Genomic DNA, 20524 nt, shown 5'->3' with positions numbered 1-20524 from the left:
CTTCTGACACTGGCCAGTGCCAGATGCTTCAGAGGGAAAAGAGCAGAACAAGGCAATTTCAAGTGATCCTTTCCCTGTCACCCAGTCCCAACTTCTGGCAATCAGAGGTTTACGGATACCCAGAGCATGGGGTTGAATCCCTGACCATCTTGGCTAATAGCCATTGATGGACCTATCCTCCATGAACTAATTCTTTTTTGAACCAGGTTATATTTTTGGCCTTCACAACAACCTATGGCAGCACGTTCCACAAGCTGATTGTGTGTTGTATGAAGAAGTACTTCATTATGCTTTTTAAAAAACCTGCTGCCTATTCATTTCATCGAGTGACCCCCTAGTTCCTGTTTTATGTGAAGGGGTACATAACACTTCCCTATCCACTTTCTTCTCACCGTTCATGATTTTATAGACCTCTATCATATCCCCCCTTTATTGTCTCTTTTCTAACCTGAACGAGTCCCAGTCTTTTTAATCTGTCCTTGGATGGAAGCTGTTCCATACTTCTAATAAATTTTATTGCCCTTCTCTGCATCTTTTCCAATTCTAATACATCTTTTTTGAGACAGGGTGACCAGAACTGCATGCAGTACTCAAGGTGTGAGTGTACCATGGATTTATATAGTGGAATTATGATATTTTCCTTTTTATTATCTAACCCTTTCCTAATGGTTTCTAACATTGTTAGCTTTTTTGACTGCCACTGCACACTGGGCAGACGTTTTCCCGAGAACCATCCACTATGACTCAAAGATTTATTTATTTATTTATTTTGAGTGGCAACAGCTAATTTAGAACCCATCATTTTGTATGTGTAGTTGGGATTATGATTTCCCATGCATGTTACTTTGAAATTCACTGTTGATCAGTGCATTTCGTCTGCCATTTCGTTGTCCAGTCACCCAGTTAATAAGATCCTTTTGTAACTCTTCGCAGTCAGCTTTGGACTTAAATATCTACAGTAAGTTTGTATTGTCTGCAAATTTTGCCACCTCACTGTTCACCCCCACTTCCAGATGACTTATGAATACGTTGAACAGCACAAGTCCCAGTACAGATCTTTGGGGGATTTATTCCTCCCCTTTGCTTCCTATCATTTAACCAGTTACTAATCCACGAGAAGACTTTCTCTCTTATCCCATGACTGCTTACTTTGCTCAGGAGTCTTTGGTGAGGGACCTTGTCAAAGGCTTTCTGAAAGTCCAAGTACACTATAATAGACTGGATCACTTTTGTCTACATGCTTGTTGACCCTATCAAGGAATTATAACAGACTGGTGAGGCATTCCCTTTACAAAAGTTGTGTTGACTCTTCCCCAGCTATCAGGTTTATCTATGGTCTGACAATTCGGTTTCTTTTCTATAGTTTCAACCAATTTGTCTGGTACTGAAGTTAGTTTTACCGGTCTGTAATTGCCGGGATTGACTCAGGAGCCTTTTTTAAAAATAGGCATTACATTAGCTACCCTCCAGTTATCTGGTACAGAGGCTGATTTAAGCAATTGGCTACATATTGCAACTAGGAGTTCTGCTATTTCATATTTGAGGCCTTCAGAACTCTTGGGTGACTACCATCTGGTCCTGGTGACTTATTACTGTTTAATTTATCAATTTGTTCCAAAACCTCCTCTACTCATATCTCAATCTGTGACAGTTCCTCAGATCTGCCACCTAAAAAAATGGCTTATGTGTACGGATCTCCCCCATATCCTCTACAGTGAAAACTGATGCAAAGAATTAATTTAGTTTCTCCGGAATAGCCTTGTCTTCCTTGAGTGGTCCTTTAGCACCTTGATCATCCAGTGGCCCCACTAACTGTTTGGCAGGCCTGCTTGTGATGTACTAAATTTTTCTGCTGTTAGTTTTTGTGTCCTTAGCTAGTTGCTCTTCAGATTCTTTCTTGGCCTGCCTTACACTTGACTTGCCACAGTTTACACGCCTTTCAATTTTTCTCACTAGGATTTGACTTCCAATTTTTAAAGGATGCCTTTTTGTCTTTAACCATCTCTTTTACTTTGCTGTTTAGCCATGTTGATACTGTTTGGGCCTCTTATTGTTTTATTTTATTTGGAGTATACATTTAGTTTGAGACGCTATTACGGTGTTTTTAAATAGACTTCATGCAATTTGCAGGCATTTCACCTTTGCGACTGTTCCTTTTACTTTCCGTTTAACTAGTGTCCTCATTTTTATGTAGTTCCCCTTTTTGAAGTTAAATGCTATTGTGGTGGGCTTCTTTGGCATTTTCCCCCTACCAGGATATTAAATTTAATTGCATTATGGTTGCCATTACTGAATGGTTCAGCTATGTTCACCTCTTGGACCAGATCTTGTGCTCCACTTAGGGCCCAAAAAAAATCAAGAATTGCCTCTCCCTCTGTGGGTTCCAGGACTAGCTGCTCCAAGCAGCAGTCATTTTTGGTGTCTAGAAATTTTATCTCTGCATCCCTTCCTAAGGTGACATATTCTCAATTGGTATGAAGGTAGTTGAAATCCCTCATTATTAATGTGTTTTCTCCCTTTGTAACCTCTCTACTCTCTCTGAGCATTTCATAATCACGGTCACTGTCCTGGTCAGTGTTGGGATATAGATATTCAGGCCTGTCTGCAAAGGCCTATACTTTAAGAATTGAAGTGTATTCTTATCTCTTAGCTAGTTATAGAGGTATAAAAGAAAGAATCAAAGATCACTGTCTGTGTAATGGCCTTCTCTTACTGTGACAGGCTAAGGCTGTCAGCTAAGATGTAGCTAGGCAGCCATAAACTGGGAAGTGTATGGTCACATCCTCACATTGCAAACTAGTCACATTGAAATAACGTGCTACTGGGCTATTAGGAATACAATCCTGTCCTGATATTCCTATCACCTCCAGAGAAAGGGTAGAGCCTAGAAGATGTAAAAGGAAACTTAGTTTAATAGCATCCTGTCTGGCAAGAACTCACTTATCAATAGACACAGCTGGAAAACCCTTATGTCTGTATAGATGTAGTTGTGAAATCTTCACTTTTGTATTGTTTTGTAGGTTTATTTGCATGGTCTCTGTCTGGTTCTGTGATTGTTTCTGTCTACTGTATAATTAATTTTGTTGGGTGTAAACCAATTAAGGTGGTGAGGTATAATTGGTTAAATAACCATGTTACAGTATGTTAGGACTGGTAAGTTAAATTTCAGTAAAAATGATTGGTTAAGGTATAGCTAAGCAGAATTCAAGTTTTACTATATAGTCTGCAGTCAATGGGGGGGGGGGGGGCGGGGAAAACGGGAACAGGGACTTATTCCTACTGCCACACTCTTAGTGTTCAAGCATGGAATTTCTATCCATAGAGAGTCTATGGTACAGTTTGATTTATCTAGGATTTTTACTTTATTTGACGCTATGCTTTCTTTCACATATAGTGCCATTCCTACAACCTACTCTGTCATTTCTTTATATGTTGTACCCTAATATTACCATGTCCCATTGATTATCCTCATTCTACTAAGTTTCCGCCACAACTATTACGTCAATATCCTCATTTAATGCCACGCACTCAAGTTCATCTACCTTAGTATTTACATTTCTAGCATTTGTATACAAGCACTTGTACGTTTTATCTATATTAAGTTGCTTGCCTTCATGTGTTGTATTTAAATGGGACTCTTACGTTTGACTGTTCCTCACTAGCCTCTACTTTTGCTTTACCAACTTCTTGTCTATCCTACTTAGTAGGAAACACAGTTCCTCCGTGAATAAATTCATCCCTAAGGGATGTCTCCTCCTGAAACATGTGCTGCTCCTCCACACCCATCAGCTTAAAACATTCTCTACAAGCTTTTTAATTTTACACGCCAGCAATCTGGTTCTGCGTTAGTTGAGGTGGAACCCATCCTTCCCATATAGGCTCCTCCTTTCCCAAAAGATTCCCCAGTTCCTAATAAATCTAAAACCCTCCTCTCTATACCACTGTCTCATCTACTCATTGAGACTCTGCAGTTCTGCACTGCAGGACCTTAACTGCCTGGCTATTCTTCTCCTTGAAAAGCACATGTAAACATGACTCTGATTCATGTGGATGGACATTTATGCAGTGAGGGGAGAGAAGAATTTATACAGGAGCTATTTTTAAAATCACATTAAATCTAATATAATGCCCTGCTCAAAATATTGTATTAATTCCAGTTTTCAGTGTAAGTTCAGAAAGGCACCCCACATTCGTGTTCCTCTAATACAATAATGGCCAAATGATTTAAATGAAGTGTGGGTGGGTGCGTAACTCCTGAACTGAGGTCTTGGATAATGAACTTTAGTCCTGAGCAATTTTTTTCTTTTTAATCTGCCAAGTAATAAACAGAATTTATACACTGAGCTATCAAACTGCCAGAAGCGTCACTAACTGCAGCACTCTAAATGACACCACTCTGAGGAAAAAGGAACCCGACGTCACTCTTTAGGTGCCTTGCCTTTGCCTCAATAGCATAATTTTAAAAATGAAGTGCAGTGTCTGGGCTAATAACTCCTTTGATGTCAAAGGAGTTACAGATGCTCAGCTACTTACAATGTGTGCTCAACACCTCATAGGGCTTGGGACCCAACCAAACAGCAAAATATTTAAATCCATACAAAGGACATAATTACAAATGACTATACTGCAGTTGTTAACTCACATCATTCACTATGTTCTTCTACAGGAAGTCCTGGATTATCCTTTACCATAAAGATTTTTCAGAAACTGCCTGATTGTTTGCAGGTTCCCAGGGCCTTCTCTCTTTCAAATAATGTAAGAAATACCTGAAAAAACAAAAATAAAACAAAACAGGTGAGGAACAGAGAGAAAAGAATCCAGACAATTGCCTAACAAATGAACAGCTGATTTCTATAGCTCACTGGACCAAATGCATTTTAATGAGCTGATGATGAGGAGAATCCACTACAGAATGTGCAAACACTGATCCAGAATGTAAAGAGCCCCTCTTGTTACCAACAATTACAGCACAGAACAGTTATTCCACAAACTGTCTGATTCTGAAGCTAATTCATAATTAAAACAATTCTAGGATATTTTTGTAACCATGATGAGAGGGGGGAAAACGACTCTGGTTTATTATTTGGTACAACATATGCACAAATAGGATCCCCACTGGTGGATTTTTATGTTTCCACTGAATTCTATCACTGGGGACTCTGTGGAGCTGTAAGGGTCCATACCCACCAATGCTTCTGCAGGATCAGGACCATTATTTGAAATATGTCACATGTATACATCCTAATATTCCATACAGCAGCAAACACACTGCACATGTTTGTTGTGCTGTGAAATTTTCCACTTGGATGTCATCCAGACCCACCCACAAAGAACAACACTCAGACACACACTACAAAGTGCCACAGTGCAGCAGCACTTAGGGAGTATTAAAACCAAAAACACACACACCAAAGCTGTACTTCTGTCTTAATAAGTATTTTCCACACCTGAATTTTTGGATATTATTATTTTTTCTTTTTATATGTGACCCGAGCCAGGAACATCTCTTCTTAGGCCAACTCTGACTAACTTTTCTGACCTACTGTACCCTTGAGATGCATACCTGAGGTTTAAGAACTTGCATAAATGGGTTTGGGGAATATGAAAAACATGCCATTTTAAGTGCCAAACTAGAGTTTCACCCCCAGGTCATGCCAAATCCTTTTTCCAAGTGTAAATTATGCACACAGAATACAAGTGGAAGATTGTAGGACAGACACATTTATTTGCTAGTAGTTTCTGGTAGGCTAACAGCCATTTTGCACTTCTCAAGAAGCACAGGCAGGGCTCAAAGTTTTTATCTGGGTCCAGCAAAACCACAGGCTGCAGTCCCAAAGAGAACACTGAAAATATGTTTCAGAGGGATAGTCGTGTTAGTCTGTATGAGTAAAAACAATGAGGAGTCCTTGTGGCACCTTAGAGACTAACAAATTTATTTGGGCATAAGCTTTCGTGGGCTAGAACCCACTTCATCAGATGCATGGAATGGAAAATACAGTAGGCAGGTATAAATATACAGCACATGAAAAGATGGGAGTTGCCTTACCAAGTGGGGGGGTCAGTGCTAACAAGGCCAATTCAATCAAAGTGGATGTGGCCCATTCCCAGCAGTTGACAAGAAGTTGTGAGTATCAGAGGGAAAATTATTTTTTGTAATGACCCAGCCACTCCCAGTCTTTATTTAGGCCTAATTTGATGGTGTCAAGTTTGCAAATTAATATGCAGCAATACTGCAGAGGCTGTGGTGTGTGTTACAGACTCCCGCTTAGTCTCTGTCTCTGTGAAGCAAAGTGCATTTGTCTCTGAATATTTCCAACCTTTTTTATGGTTAAAGGCTTAAGGGCTAGATGGCGCAAATTGCCTTGAGAACATGTGGGTAGGGAGGCACAATCCCTTCCCAAATAGCAGAGTGTTCATCCTGTAGTTGGTGCAGCCTGTTCACCACCATGCACACCCAACTGTCTTCTCCCTGCAGCACTGTGCACTCAGTGGAACATACAGTGGGATCGTAACTCTGAGTGGCTGTTGGTGGGGCATGCATGAGCCCAGGGAGCCTCCAAATGTGCTCCACCACCTCCCACGTAATCACATAAGGGCCATTCACGCTCTGTAACAAACAACCAAGGTCTGCTCTCATTCATTCTGGTCAGAGTTTGGAGTAACTCCACTGAAGACAGTGCAGTAACTGAGGTCTGGCGGTAAATGAGATCAGAACCTGGCCCAAAAGAATACTAGAGATCTATAATAAAGCCTGTGAGATGAGTGCCTACTTTTCTGAACATAGGGACATTACATGGGAAGTATGGCAGGTATCTCAGTACCCATCTACACTGCAAAATAAACCAAGTTAGGGTACTGTACTAGAAGCAATTTGTCCTCTGAAACAATCATAACATGGCTTCGATTTGTAGCATAGATTAAACATAACTGTGCTCTGCAACTAGAATAAAGTTTTGGATGTGCCAGGCTTCAACTTGGTTACAGAGCATGGTTAGTGTCACATCTGCACTAGAAACTGCAAGCGATTGAGGAAGCTGTATTTATGGCTCCTAGGCACTACAGTCATACAAGTCATAAATAATAATAATAATAATAATATATAGCACAGCCCTGCCCTTAAGAGGTGCGGGGGGGGGGGAGCATGTCGAATGCAGCACTGTAATTGAGAGACTAGCAGACCCCATAACAAAGAAAGGGGAAAGTATATTTTGTTTATGTCTGGACGTTAAAGTTGGACCCATGAGGGTCCAAATAAGAAATTAAAATCACAATGAGAGTGACTAATGCGGTTACATTAGCAAAACAAAAAATCAGAAATTAGCTCTTTTGCAACATCCTGTATTTATTCCAACCCCTTGAACAGAAAAGTTAATTCTCTTCAACTTGATTTGAAGGATAGCCAGCAAGAGAGCATCTTTTTGCCTCTCTCTCCTGCAGTTTGTTCATTCACTTTCCTTACTGTCTTGCATCCTGTAATTTTGTTTTCCTAATTCACAGATTAGCATAAGTAAAGTTATAAAAGTTTTTAAGAGAGGATAATATTGTTCCTGTCTGAGTTGTACACACTGTTCGCTATTATCCCTCAACTAATCCTTCAACCCATATAAAACTGTAATTCATTCCCTCCTTTCTTCTCCCTCTGCATGATATAATCTTGGACAGGGTTCGCTCCTGTCCCACCGAGAATGGGAAAGATGAGGCTGTCTCTTCCTGGAACATATGCTATTTCAGCTACCTAATATGTATCATCTGTCACATCAGGAAACACCTTGTAAACTATTTTCAACAGGTAATTTTACACACGGTACAATTTACAATTCAGGTGTGCAAAGGCTCCACTTACTGGAACTGATTCTTATTTACAATAAGTCCCCTCTATAATTGAAATGACAGTATAAAATTGTACATTTAAATCCTTAAAATTACATTTGCACCCATTTCAAGGCCAGAGCGGTGTAAAGTGACCGTAGTTTGTAGAAAATAGGCAGACTGCAGCCTTCTTCCTCTTTGAGGTCCAATTCTCCCTGGAAGTTGAGGATGTGTGGAGCCTGATTCTCCTCTATTTCTCACCTTGTGTAAATGAGCACAATATGGGTATAAAACATTTGATTTGGTTGAATTTTGCACCTACTTTGCAGAGGTGTAGATGACTAAGCAAGGTGCAAGGCAGTGGAGAATCTAGCCCTCAGCACTTTGCACACCCTAAAGGACCTAAAACAGACATGCAGACTGTCTTCTGAGTCCTGTAGTCTCCCCAACAAAGTTCCAATTTGAGCCACATTGATCTGCAGTCCCCACAGATCACATCCCCTGTATTAGGAATAAGAGCAGACACAGGCCACCTTTAATGCCATGGGAGAACTGCTAGGCCTTGCTGCCCCACACATCTGAATACTGTTTCCTCCATATGCACACACTTGCAGGAGAGAAGTATCTGGGTCTTCCACAAGATACATTATCTAACAGGCTGTAATAGACAGTCTCCCTATTATTCTTCCCTGAAGATACCACAAATGAACCCATGAATATTCCTGGTTTCTGCACAGAATAAGCCCATGCAAGCATTATCTTTTGGAGAAGGGGAAGCTGATTCTCAGGCCTTCTGCTAGGAAGATACTTTCTGGAGGTTTGTGATAGTTTTTAGGCCCAAAGGATATCTGAAAGCCATGGGTCCCATTACTGCCTTCATCTACAGCAGCATTCTGTATCTTCATCTTCCATCTTATCTCTGCTGCTCTTCCTCTGCTTCCCACCTCCATTCCCACCCCACCCATCATCCTCCAACCAACTATAAAACTGTAAGTGTGGGGGGCATCTTGTACCCAATAACATGCTTCCTGTCACCTCTTTCTCTTCCCAATGCTAACAGCTACACTGGGGGCACAATTAAAGGTTCTCTGCCTGTGGTACCCAGCCATCCTGCAGACTTGCTTTTGTTGCACCATGCATGGACACAGGCAAGTAACACAGGACGAGTTGGGCAGCAGCAGAAATGCATTACCATTGCTCTAAACACCCTATCAGTGGGAGAAAGAGAAGGTCGCTCGTAAATAATTGCACACACTGAATTTTACAAGTAATGAATCTCATCACAAAGAACCTGGGGAAGAGGTTTCAGGAATTATCACTTGACTGTCTAATCTAACTACTGTTCCTGTCTGCACCTGGCGGCCCTGGAGAGATACTGTCTCAATGCCTATCTACTGTGCATGTAAAAAACAGACATGAACATTCTAATGCTTCATTTTGTCGAGGGAAGATGTCTCTGGTGGTACCATATGGAAAGCAGGGCTCTTTGTTCAGCAATGATGATACAGGTTTGGCTGGGGCCCCTGTTCAGAGGGTAGGGCAACAGAAAGACAGTTTGGAGGAACTAGAATATCAAAACAAAGCAAATGGCTGCCATGTTTTGTACCTTTTAGCACTGCGTTTGTATGTCCTCTGTTGATTAATATTTGACACTCTTATTTAGGTTGTAAGCTGTTCTGGGGAGGGACCATCTGATACTCTGTGTTCATACAGTGCCTAGCACAACACGACCCTAATTCTAGGCACTACCAGAATACAAATTATAAATAGTACTATTATTCTTCGTTATTAAAGTATGGATTTTGGCACAAAGGTCGCAGTGTTCACAGTAATAATGAATCTGTTTTGTTTTTTTTTAAATAAAGTCTCCAACTACAGAGGGGCAGATGGGCCAAATTTGATTGGTGCTGCAGCCTACTGCATAGGGTCGCAACGCCACTCAGGTCTGATGCATCTGCCCCTCTGTAGATGGAGATATGGGGGCAGACAGGCCAAACTTGACTGGCATTGCAACCTAGTGCAGGGGGTTGCAATGTCCAGAGCGAGGAGCCAGGCTCAGCCCTGCAGGACAGGAACAGTCACTGCGGGGTGAGTGCAGGGTGGGCTTATGTACCAACCCTTCCCAAAAAACCCCAGGCCATGGCCTTTCTGTGACTATGGTTCCTCCCTTCCCTGCACCTCTGCCATAAATTGACTAAAAATCTGCATGACAAAATTGTAGCCCTACCTGACAGACAACATACAAAGGACAGGAGGACAGGGATACCAACCCAATATATTCAGTGTTTTCACACACACACACACACACACACTATATATATAATGTATCATATAAGTCACACACACTTTATAAACACCCAATATTAGCCTTTCGACCTATCAGTTGGCCAATTTTCCATAGATGTTATTACACAAATGGCTCATGAGGAGGGACCTCCAGGAGGATCTGCACTTCATTTGGTGTGCAATGTTTCTTCATTCTCACACAAAAGTTTTCCATAAAAACTACTTTATTCCATGGATGTTTTTAAACACAGTCATCCCTACAGGTCTACTGAGCAGAATGAATTGGAAAGGGAATGCAAATGGTCTTTTGCAATTCAGGCTCATGGCCAGTAATGCAGGACAGATAGCAGCAATAAAAATAACTCTGGAAGCTTCTGCGATATAACAAAGATTTTTTTTCTTTTGTGAAATCTATTATGCAAAAATGTAGGTGCAACCAGGAGCTGAGACAATGAGCCTACTGCATATTTGAACAGCTACAGCAGACTTGTAATTTTTTTTATGGATGATAATCAATTCAAAAGGTAGGTCTTTAATAAACGCAGACATTTTCTCATAGACTATAGATTTAGAACTCCTGGAATGTGTGGCTCTTAAAAAGTGGATGGGTCACTAGAACTCCAAGGTTGACATTCCCAGTATCATCAGTCTAGCTGATGTCCATTCACCGCCCTCTTTTACCAAACCTATATATAAAAATGCAACCCTACACTTTAATCTCCTCCCTACTTCCACTGTAGCTACAACTATCATAATTCTGATGCAACCTGAATGAGTGTATTGGAAAACAAAGGCACTATTGACTACTTTTTTTTCAGAATTAATAAGACTACTCTGTTTACAGCAGAGATTTCAATTTCAACACTGAACACTAAATAACAGGAACACCAGTTGACTTTTAATCCAGAGATTACCTGTTGAAACATTAACTGCAAACACCTTTTGATGTGGGTTGCTTAATGTGGTGCAAAAGCCAGAAGTGTAATTATGCTTTTCCTTTCTATGAACCTAGTGTTTAAAACTGAAGCATTACTACTGGTGTGCGCGTGTTTGTAAATACTCTATAGCTGACTCTGCAATTTACCCCTGTGGTTGCAAGCAGTAAATATGCAACAGGGGATCTCAGCCACTTCATTCATTGTGTGCTCTGACCAAGCAAAGGGCTAAAACAATTGCCACACTTGAGACAAATGCCAGTGTGAGTGATATCACAGCACAAACATGTTCGCCATTGGGTGGGTCATGATATCGCATCATGAAGTCACAAACAACTCTATAAATAGTTATTTCTGGAGTCACTAAATTTCTTTAATAAAAAAAAAATCTTTTGTAAATGTTATGAGCTGTTCATATAACAATTATATTGACTACTGAAGGAGTACTTGTTTTCTCCTGTTGTCCTATTATTATCATCATTTATATACTCATATGCAGACAGGTGTATCCTGTTTTAATTTATTAGTGAAGCACGATACATACGTCTAGACCTACCAGTGTCCCAAAGTGGCACACAATGTGTTCTAATAAACCAGTGCTTTAAAATACTGGAACTTTTTCTCATTATATGATAATATTTGACCGGTCAATAGACCAATTATTTTTGGACCAATCAAATACACATCCCTAAAAATACCCAGAATGAGAGATACAAAAAGTTATTTATACAGAAAACTTAAAACGCTGTGTTATTACTTCTCTTACTCTAACGCATTCTAGAACACTAGTTTCATGATTCTTTATTTCTGATGTAAATAATTTTTTACAATAAAAAGGGAGAGGACACATTTGTGTGGAACACATACAACTTTGGGACAGAAATGAGAAATGTCCAAGAGGTATTTTTAAAATTATTTATTATTAGCTGTTGTATTGCAGTAATGCCTAGGAGCCCTAGTCATGGACTTCATTGTGCTTGGAGGTGTAGAAACACAGAACAAAAAGACAGGCCATGTTCCAAAGAGTTTAAAATTAAGCAGAGCTTATATCGTCAGTATGGCACAATAGCTATATAAATCAATTGCCCCAATTCAAGAAATCATCCCTAGTCAAGTAGGACACGTAAGAACATTCCTGAGTGTTTTCCCAGAATAGAGACTGACTTAAGCAAGTGCTTAAGTGCTTTCCTGAATTAGGGCTGATAAGAATTAGAAGCAGCAGCTGCATGATGCTTTACTGAACAAGAAACATGGTTTTTGCTCTTTCCTTCTTTCAATTTTAGGGCTTTATTCTCATTTTAGAGTGTAGAGCATTCACACACATACAAATCCCCATACATCAAGAAGAGAGAACTGCGCTTTCCTTAATTATTTTGTAGAATAAGCACTCAAAAGTTCATTTCTGTTACCTTTCTCAGGCAAAATAAAAGGCTTTTTACAAAAATTCTATTGCTAAAACAATGAAATTCTCCTGGGAATGACTTCGTTATGGAAATGAAGTGACAGCTTCTTTTACCTAGCCAGGCAGAAAGTCTGCATTTATAAAAGGCATTTTGTGCACTAAGTACAGTGAGTGGGAGGATATGGAAATGCTATTTTTAATACAGATTTCAGTAGTCCTCCCATACAGGTCCTCTGCAAGAACAACAATAATAATAATTAATAGTGCCTAAAAAAGAAAAGCACGTTAAAGCTGATGGCAGCACTAAAAAACAAAGATTTAGGGATGAACACAAGACTCACTAAAATAAATTAGAGTTTGCCATTGACTTCAAAAGAGGCTAGGATTTGTCATGCAGATTATAAAATAGATTTTCAATAAACACATTGTAAATTACTACTGTAAATACCATATACTCTATTACAGTATTACTGCAAATATTGGTGTAAATAATGTCCTTCATTTCCTTACACAGATTTTTATTTTCAGAAATACTACCTATATTCTACTGAATATGTTGTTGGTTCAGAGGCCTAGGGTGTCACTCTGTGTTTGAATAAGTACTCATGACAATTCCCAGATTTGGGAAGGAATAAGCTCAAAAGAAAACCAAGGGTTAAATCAGAGGTTCTCCAACCTTTAGTATTGGCGACCTCTTTCACACAGCAAGCCTCTGAGTGCGACTCCCCCCCCTTTTAAATATAAACAAATATGTTTTTAATTTAAACACTATTTTAAATGCTGGCGCAGGGTTGAGGGTGGAGCTGGGCTGGTGGGGCTCAGGCTATCAGCCCTGTGCATGGCTGATAGGTCTCAACCCCCTCGTAATAACCTCCAGTTTGAGAGCTCCCGGGTTAAATCATGCCCAGAAATGCAATGGGATACATGTACAGAACGTAGAATTTGGCTTGATCCAAAGCTCACTAACGTTACTGGAAAAACTCTTATCGACTTCAATGAGCTTTGGGATCAAGCCCTCAGAGACCATAAATGCTCTCAAAAAGCACTCCTGGTAAATGCACCTATGGAAACTGAGGGCCAAATTCTGCTCTCATTTAGCAAGGGTACAATGCCCAATGACTTCAACATATAGTTGCTAACCCTCCAGGAGTGTCCTGGAGTCTCCAGGAATTAAAGATTAATCTTTTAATTAAAGACTGTCATGTGATGAAACTTCCAGGAATACATCCAACCAAAATTGACAACCTTACTTAAACGGGAGTTGCATGTAATTTTTTGAGGGCAGAAGTTGCCCCTTGTTATCTTAAGATTCTTTTTTCAGACATGCTATTGTCTACAGCATTAATCAGAACAAAAACTTTGCATTTAGCACTTAGTAACAATGAATAAGGATTAACAGGCAATATAGGCATAAAATGTGCAAGTATAGCATGGGTGGATTCTGGAGGCAGCTGAGTGTGATCGCATTTAGAATAACTTCACCATTGGAAATCCCCCTATTTCATGCTAAATTAGACTAAACTGGGAAAGACTTTCCCTCGTCAATTTTCAGCCACCCTAACACAGAAACTCTTCAGCCTGACACTGACTCACACTGTATATTCAGAAAGGGAAAAAAAACAAACCCACACACTTACGCTGCATTTTTTCTGCCCCCAGCTGCCTAGGGTACCAAGCCTAATTCAAGCCATTTCCCTTGGGGTTTTAATCTGCTGTGCTGGCAATGTGCAACCCTCATTAGCAATAACATGAATTGTGCATACAACTTTCCACAAACAGTTGACAATCTGTCCCCGCTGAAAAATCATCAACTTAAATATTTAACTATGTTCCCTTTAGGAAGGCTGTACTTAGTTTTTATTAATTTTCAGTATCCAAAGAAACCTCCCCTTAAAACAGTGCTGCACCCTCCTGTGATTTGAGTTTTATTTAATTAAACTGGATTTGCCTTTTTATATAGTGAAATTTAAGCATATTAAAATACACAATCCAAACTTGATATTTTGACTGACTGCCTGTGCTTGCATGGGAAATTTGCCGTGGTAAAAGTTAGAAAGCATATAGGATTGCAGTAATTGAGCTCCTGTTTTTGCTCATTATCTATGCTGCCAAACAAGCTTGCTGCTTGGTCTTCTAGTTTGTAGGCAGCAAAAGTTCTTGTGGGCACATCACCCAGGTTTAACCCTCAATAAAATTAAACAGCAATAATACTTAGCCCTCATGTAGTGGTTTGGTTTACATATTACAAACACTGTAAAAACATTATCCAACCACTCAATCCTTAAAACCCCTGTGAAGCAAATTAAATATTATTAATCATGTCCATTACCCCAAGGGGGATACACCGGAGAGAGGATAATTGACTTGCACAAAGTCATACAGTCAGAGGTGGGGTTAGAACAGAGGAGTTCCAATCTCTCACAGTCCTGTGTTTATCTACTAGACCGCACTGCCCTTCTTAAGCCTTACGATTTAGTTATATCTTAACATATAATGAGCTGGATTATTGTTTTTGCTCCAGGCCCTTTTCACTGCTCAGGGGGCTGGGAAGCGTGTGGCACAGTTCTGTTCTATTCCACTGGCGTAAAGACTATACATCAGTGGCATAAGTCAGAGCAGACCCCAGGCGAGGTGCAGGGGGATGGAATAAATTGGCCTACTGGAACAGGTAGTCGTAACCAGCTCCCTGATGTTCTCCTTCCTCCCATTCCATTGCACCAAGCAGAGATGCAGGGGAGAATCTGGTCCAGTGGCTTTTGAAAGAAAGGGAACTGACCTTCCGTAACTGTTGTTCTTTGAGATGTGTTGCTCATGCCCATTCCAAAGTAGCACCCCGACCAGAAAGTTGTTCTGTCAACGGTGTCTGCCAGGTTGGACTCGGTTCCAGTGCCCTCTGGAGTCACACGCTCATAGCGCCGGTATAAAGGGGCCTGCCGCCCCTTCAGCTCCTTCTTGCCAACTAACGCCAACAGAGAGGCAGGCAAGGGGGATGGGGAGGAGAGTTGGAATGGACATGAGCAACACATCTCGAAGAACAACAGTTGTAGAAGGCCAGTAACTGTTCGTTCTTCTTCAAGTGCTTGCTCATGTTCATTCCAAAGTAGGTGACTCCCAAGCAGTTGTGCAGGTGAAGGTTTGGAGGTCACTGGCATGCTGATTGTAATACTGCTTGGCCGAAACCCGCGTCGGTGAAAAGCCGAGATTGCAGCTAGTTGGACCCTAATTGATGATATCATTAGGACTTGCTGTTTCAAGTGGAGCAAGTAATCTAGAATGAAAAGTAGTGTTGACTGTGTGGGTGAAATACCCTTCTGCGTGGACCACACTGGAGAATCTTTTCCACTTTGCCAGGTAAGTGGCTCTAGTGAATGGTTTTCTGCTCCCTAAAGGCACCTCACAAACAGGCCCAGAGCAAGCTAGTTCTGCAAGATTCAGGCCGTGAGATGAAGGGACTCAAGATTGGACTGGAAACAAAGGTAAGCAGATTGGCGTTTCCACCGAGAGGTCTAGGAGAGTGCTGAACCAGTGCTGACGTGGCCAGGCCGAGGCTATCAGGATAAGACACATCCCTTCTGACCTTCAGCAGAACCTTGTGTATGAGAGGGATGGGAGGGAACACATAGAAGAGATGGCCCATCCACGGGAGGACAAAGGTGTCTCTGAGTGACTCTGGGCTATGACCGAGAAAGGAGCAGAACTGGAGACACTTCCTGTTCTGCTTTGTTGCGAACAGATCTATCTGTGGAGTCCCCCACTTCTGGAAGATGCCTTTCACAACATCTGGACAGATGGACCACTCGTGATGGTTGGAGAAGGATCTGCTGGGGTGATCTGCTAGTTTGTTTTGTGACCCCAGGAGATAGGAGTCTTTGCGGTAGATTGACTGGGCTATGCAGAATACCCACAAACAAAGAGCTTCCTGGCACAGTTGAGAGGAGTGTGCTCCACCCTGCCTGTTTATATAAAACATCACTGTTGTGTTGTCTGTAAGAATCAACATGCACTTGCCATCCAAGTGGGGTTAGAACATTTGGCAGGCTAGGCAAACCATTCTGAATTTCCTGTTGTTGATGTGTAGCAAGAGCTCTTCCTGAGAACAGAAGCCCTGGGTTCTGAGGGTCCCCAAGTGAGCCCCACACCATCCTATCGCCTACACATTCGTGACAAGAGACATTGATGGCTGGGAACTCGAGAATGGAATTCCTGCACGTACTTACTATAGTCTTGTCAAGACTGTGGATAGAAGTGAGCAGCCAGTTTGGGCTTATAGTGCTTCTTAGAAGAAGCCGGTGTATGTAGCCCTAGGGACTTCAGGGTGGTTCGAGTGCTTCAGACTGTGCAGTTTGGCATCTGTTTGCTCCGTACCCTCAAAGGGGAGGTCCTGTAAAGTCTGCTGCACCTCATTAGGGTGAGCCCAAGGACTAAAGCCAAGAGCTTCTCCTCATAACCACAGCCGAAGCCATGGATCGGGCGGCAGGGTCCACTGCATCCAAGGCTGCCTGTAGGGATGCCCCTGCCATCAATTCTCTCTCCTCAATTAGGGCTGAGAATTCACTCCTGGACTCCTGTGGCAATACCTCCTTGAATTTTGCCATGAAGTTCTAAGAATTAAAATCATAACAGCTCAGGAGCACTTGCTGGTTTGCAATGCTGATCTGGAGGCCGCCAGTTGAGTAGACCTTTCTGCCAAAAAGATCTAATTTTTTTACATCTCTGGCCTTTGGAGTTTGACTTTTCTGACCTTGCCACTCTCACTCATGGGCTGCCGATACCAACAGTGAGCCCAGGGGAGGATGGCATAAAGGAATTCAAACAAAATACTGGAACAAAATACTTTTTCTCCACCTTATTCGCCATTGGTTGCAGGTATGATGGGGTCTGTCAATAAGGCCTTGATGGGGTCCAAAATGGCCTCATTCAAGGGCAAAGCCAGTCATGATGGGCCTGATGCCACAACAATGTCCTGGGAGAACTCTAATCTCCCCTACCTGGATCCCCAGGTTTTTCACTACCCTTTTGAGGAGCTCCTGGTATGCCCTATAATCATCCTGGACGGGTGCTATACTTGTTCCCACCATCACCACCTTATCAAGAGAGGAGGAAGAAGCAGCCTGTACAGGCCAGGTGCTCTGTTCCTCACCCTCAGCACCAGATGGGGCTCGTTGTGCTGCATCTTGAAATTCTGTACCAGGTTTGGTACTGGAACCCAGTCCCTGTTCCAAAGAAGGTGGAAGGGGGCGGGGGAGCTGAAGACTCTGATACAATGAAGTAGGAGCTCCTGGACTGTGAGGTCTGGACTGGTGGAAAAGCTCAGAGCTTCCAAAATGGCCATTGTAGTGGCATCTGCCACTGTGCTGGTGGCCAGGCCATTGGTGGATTGCCCTGACTCATGTCAGCCATCCAGTAATGCCAGCTGGAGCAGTGTCAGCTCCTGCGGGAGGCGTCCAACTCCGCCTCTGAGAAGATGCTTCCTGGTGACCATGGTGGAGCTGTGCTGATCAGTGCCAGTGAGCAGTGCCAGAAAGGAGAAGACCGCTGCTGTGCCATCATGGACAGTTTCCCTTTTGACAGCACCCGGAGTCTCGGTGCAGTGGGGGCAATAACTCCCTCACTGCCTCAGATACCTCTGGTGTGGTTAGTAATGCCTGGGTAGTTGTCTGATGGCCCTCTCTTGGTGGAGAGTCCTAATGTGCTGGATTCAATAGAGCCCTTCCTTCAATTACATAGAGGGAACAGCTGGCATCTCCGAGTGGCCTGACACAGGTTGCACTCTGCCAGCGTCTCTGTGTCCAATTGACCTTGGGGTTGGGGATCACCCTCAGTCAGTCTTCTTCTGCTTCTCTCTCGGCACTGGTGATGGAGAGCGGTGCCAAAGTCCCTCTGAGGAGTGCTCTTCTTTGGCATTGGGGATAACCATCAGTGCCAGGAGTCCCGAGAAGCCGAAGACACATCCTTCCTTGGCGCTGGAGAAGCAGAACGGTGTTGCGTCTCTCGAAGAGAAGCCAGGGCACTTCTTATTGAGGCTGAAGCTCTCAGTACCGAGTTGGCATGGCTTGGCTCCAAGGAAGGTCAAAGTGCTGCTTCCATGAGGAGGAACTTAAACCTGGTGTCCCTGTCTTTCTTAGTGCGGGGCCTGAACCCTTTGCAGATTCTGCAGCGCTCCTGCACATGGACCTCCCCCAGACACTTGAGGAGGGTGGAAATGGGGTCACTAACAAGCACTGGCTTATGGCACGACACACATGGCTTAAACCCAGGGGACCGAGGCATGCCATGGTCCACGAATCTAACTAACTTACTAACAAACTAACTGAAACTTAACCTCTACAAATAGCAATCTAAAGGGAATAGAATAAAGTCCACTGACGGAGGTACTTGCAGGAAAATGCAAGGATGAACTGAAGTTTCAGAGACTGTCACAGATGGTAAGAAGGAACTGAGGGAGCAGCGGGTTGGCAGGCCCCTTTATACTAGTGCTATGAGCGAATGACTCCAGGGGGCACTGGAGCCAACCCGACGGATACCACTGAGGGGGAAAATTTTCCAATGGCAGTGCTTGGGGCGAGCACACACCTATTTTGGAAGGGACATGAGCAAGCATTTGAAAAACAACTGAGGAGAACTTTCCAAAACAGATAGCAAAGCCTTGCTAGCTACAGCGGCTTTCAAACACTGTGATAGCTACAAGGGTGCAGTGGTTCAGCATGAAAACACTTTCCAACTAACACTACATTGTCATCGAATAGAAGACCCACTTACGACACAAGCAGCAAAGAATCCCGTGGCACCTTACGACACAGTTATCCCCTAATTTTGTTACAACATAATGAAAAGATGTCATGCAAGTTGGACCTAACCCTCAGCCCCCTCCCTCATTCTAGCTCCTGGCCAGACCCTTCACCCCCAGCCTTATGCTCAGTGCACTCCCATTCTCAGCTCAGTGCAGAGAGAGGAAGAGAATGGGCCAGAATCAGGGAGAAGGTAGGTACCCATTGTATGTGGGCAGGTCTGGGACCCCAGACCGGCAGTGGGCTGAGCTGGTCCGGCAGCCGGGATCCCGGCTGGCAGGAGCCAGCGGATGGAACCCCTCAGCAGCAGTGGGCTGAGCCGCTCAGTCCACTGCCGATCTGGGGTCCTGACTGCTGGCCCCGCACAGCCTACTGCCGGTTTGGAGTTCTGGCTGCCAGACCCTTGCCAGCCAGGGTCCTAACCGCAGGCCCTGCTCAGCCCGCTGCCGGCCTAGGTGAACGGAACCCCAGACCAGCAGCGGGCTGAGCAGGCTGGCGGCGTAAGATCAACATTTTAATTTAATTTTAAATGAATCTTCTTAAACATTTAGAAAACCTTGTTTAATTTTACAATACAACACTAGTTTAGTTATATAATATATAGACTTGTAGAGAGAGACCTTCTAAAAACATTAAAATGCATTACAGGCACACAAAACCTTAAATTAAAGTGAATAAATGAAGACTCGGCACAGCATTTCTGAAAGGTTGCTGACCCCTGGCCTAGAATACACAGTTCCAACAAATTTGAGGACCTTTATCAGTTGGAAAATAATCAGAGCCTCCCAACATCATCATATCTTTGACTTAAGTGCTGCCATCAGCAAGAGGTGCAGGGAGAGGCCACGTATACAATGAGCAATGTGAAGTTGTAGCACAATCCTGGTAGAATGTAGCAATTCATGGAAAATGTCATCGACCAAGAGGCAATTAGCAGTCAGTCTGAAAGCAAAAGGAGTGGTTTCCTAACAAAACAGGCCTTGTGAAAAAACTAAACCTCATTTTGCCTCACAAAAAAACCCAGCTCTCTTAGAAAACAAAGTATATTTTAAAAAAATACTCCCATGAAACACAGACAGCGTTGGCAGCCCTCCCTGCTCTGTCTCTCCATGAAGTTGAGTATAAGTATGTTAAGTTACCATTCAAAGTTGTGCTTGAGGTTTTCTAGGCCAGCAGAAGAAACAGTTAGATGGGAAAGTTTTCAGAGGTGGGAGTAGTGCTTGCCTCACTTCTAATTGTAGCGAATCTGTCAACTTTCTTACCTGTGTTTCAAGACTACACTTCAAAATCATTCCCTGTGTGCT

At 42.6% G+C, this 20524-nt stretch overlaps 1 protein-coding gene across 16 annotated transcripts in view; it reads right to left on the bottom strand.

The window, feature by feature from the left end:
- Positions 1 to 20524, bottom strand: part of ATXN1 (ataxin 1) — a 290595-nt gene that overhangs the window by 104029 nt on the left and 166042 nt on the right. For all 16 annotated transcript variants that reach the window (XM_039521465.1, XM_039521454.1, XM_039521471.1 and 13 more), the window contains one exon: positions 4643 to 4766. The gene's annotated coding sequence lies outside the window, so the exon portion shown is untranslated. The remainder of the gene's footprint in view (positions 1 to 4642; positions 4767 to 20524) is intronic.

This window comes from Mauremys reevesii, linkage group 2, assembly GCF_016161935.1.
Source record: "Mauremys reevesii isolate NIE-2019 linkage group 2, ASM1616193v1, whole genome shotgun sequence".
Classification (NCBI taxonomy): domain Eukaryota; kingdom Metazoa; phylum Chordata; order Testudines; family Geoemydidae; genus Mauremys; species Mauremys reevesii.
The sequence above is the reverse complement of the archived record's forward strand: the minus strand, read 5'-3'. Positions and strand labels throughout refer to the sequence as shown.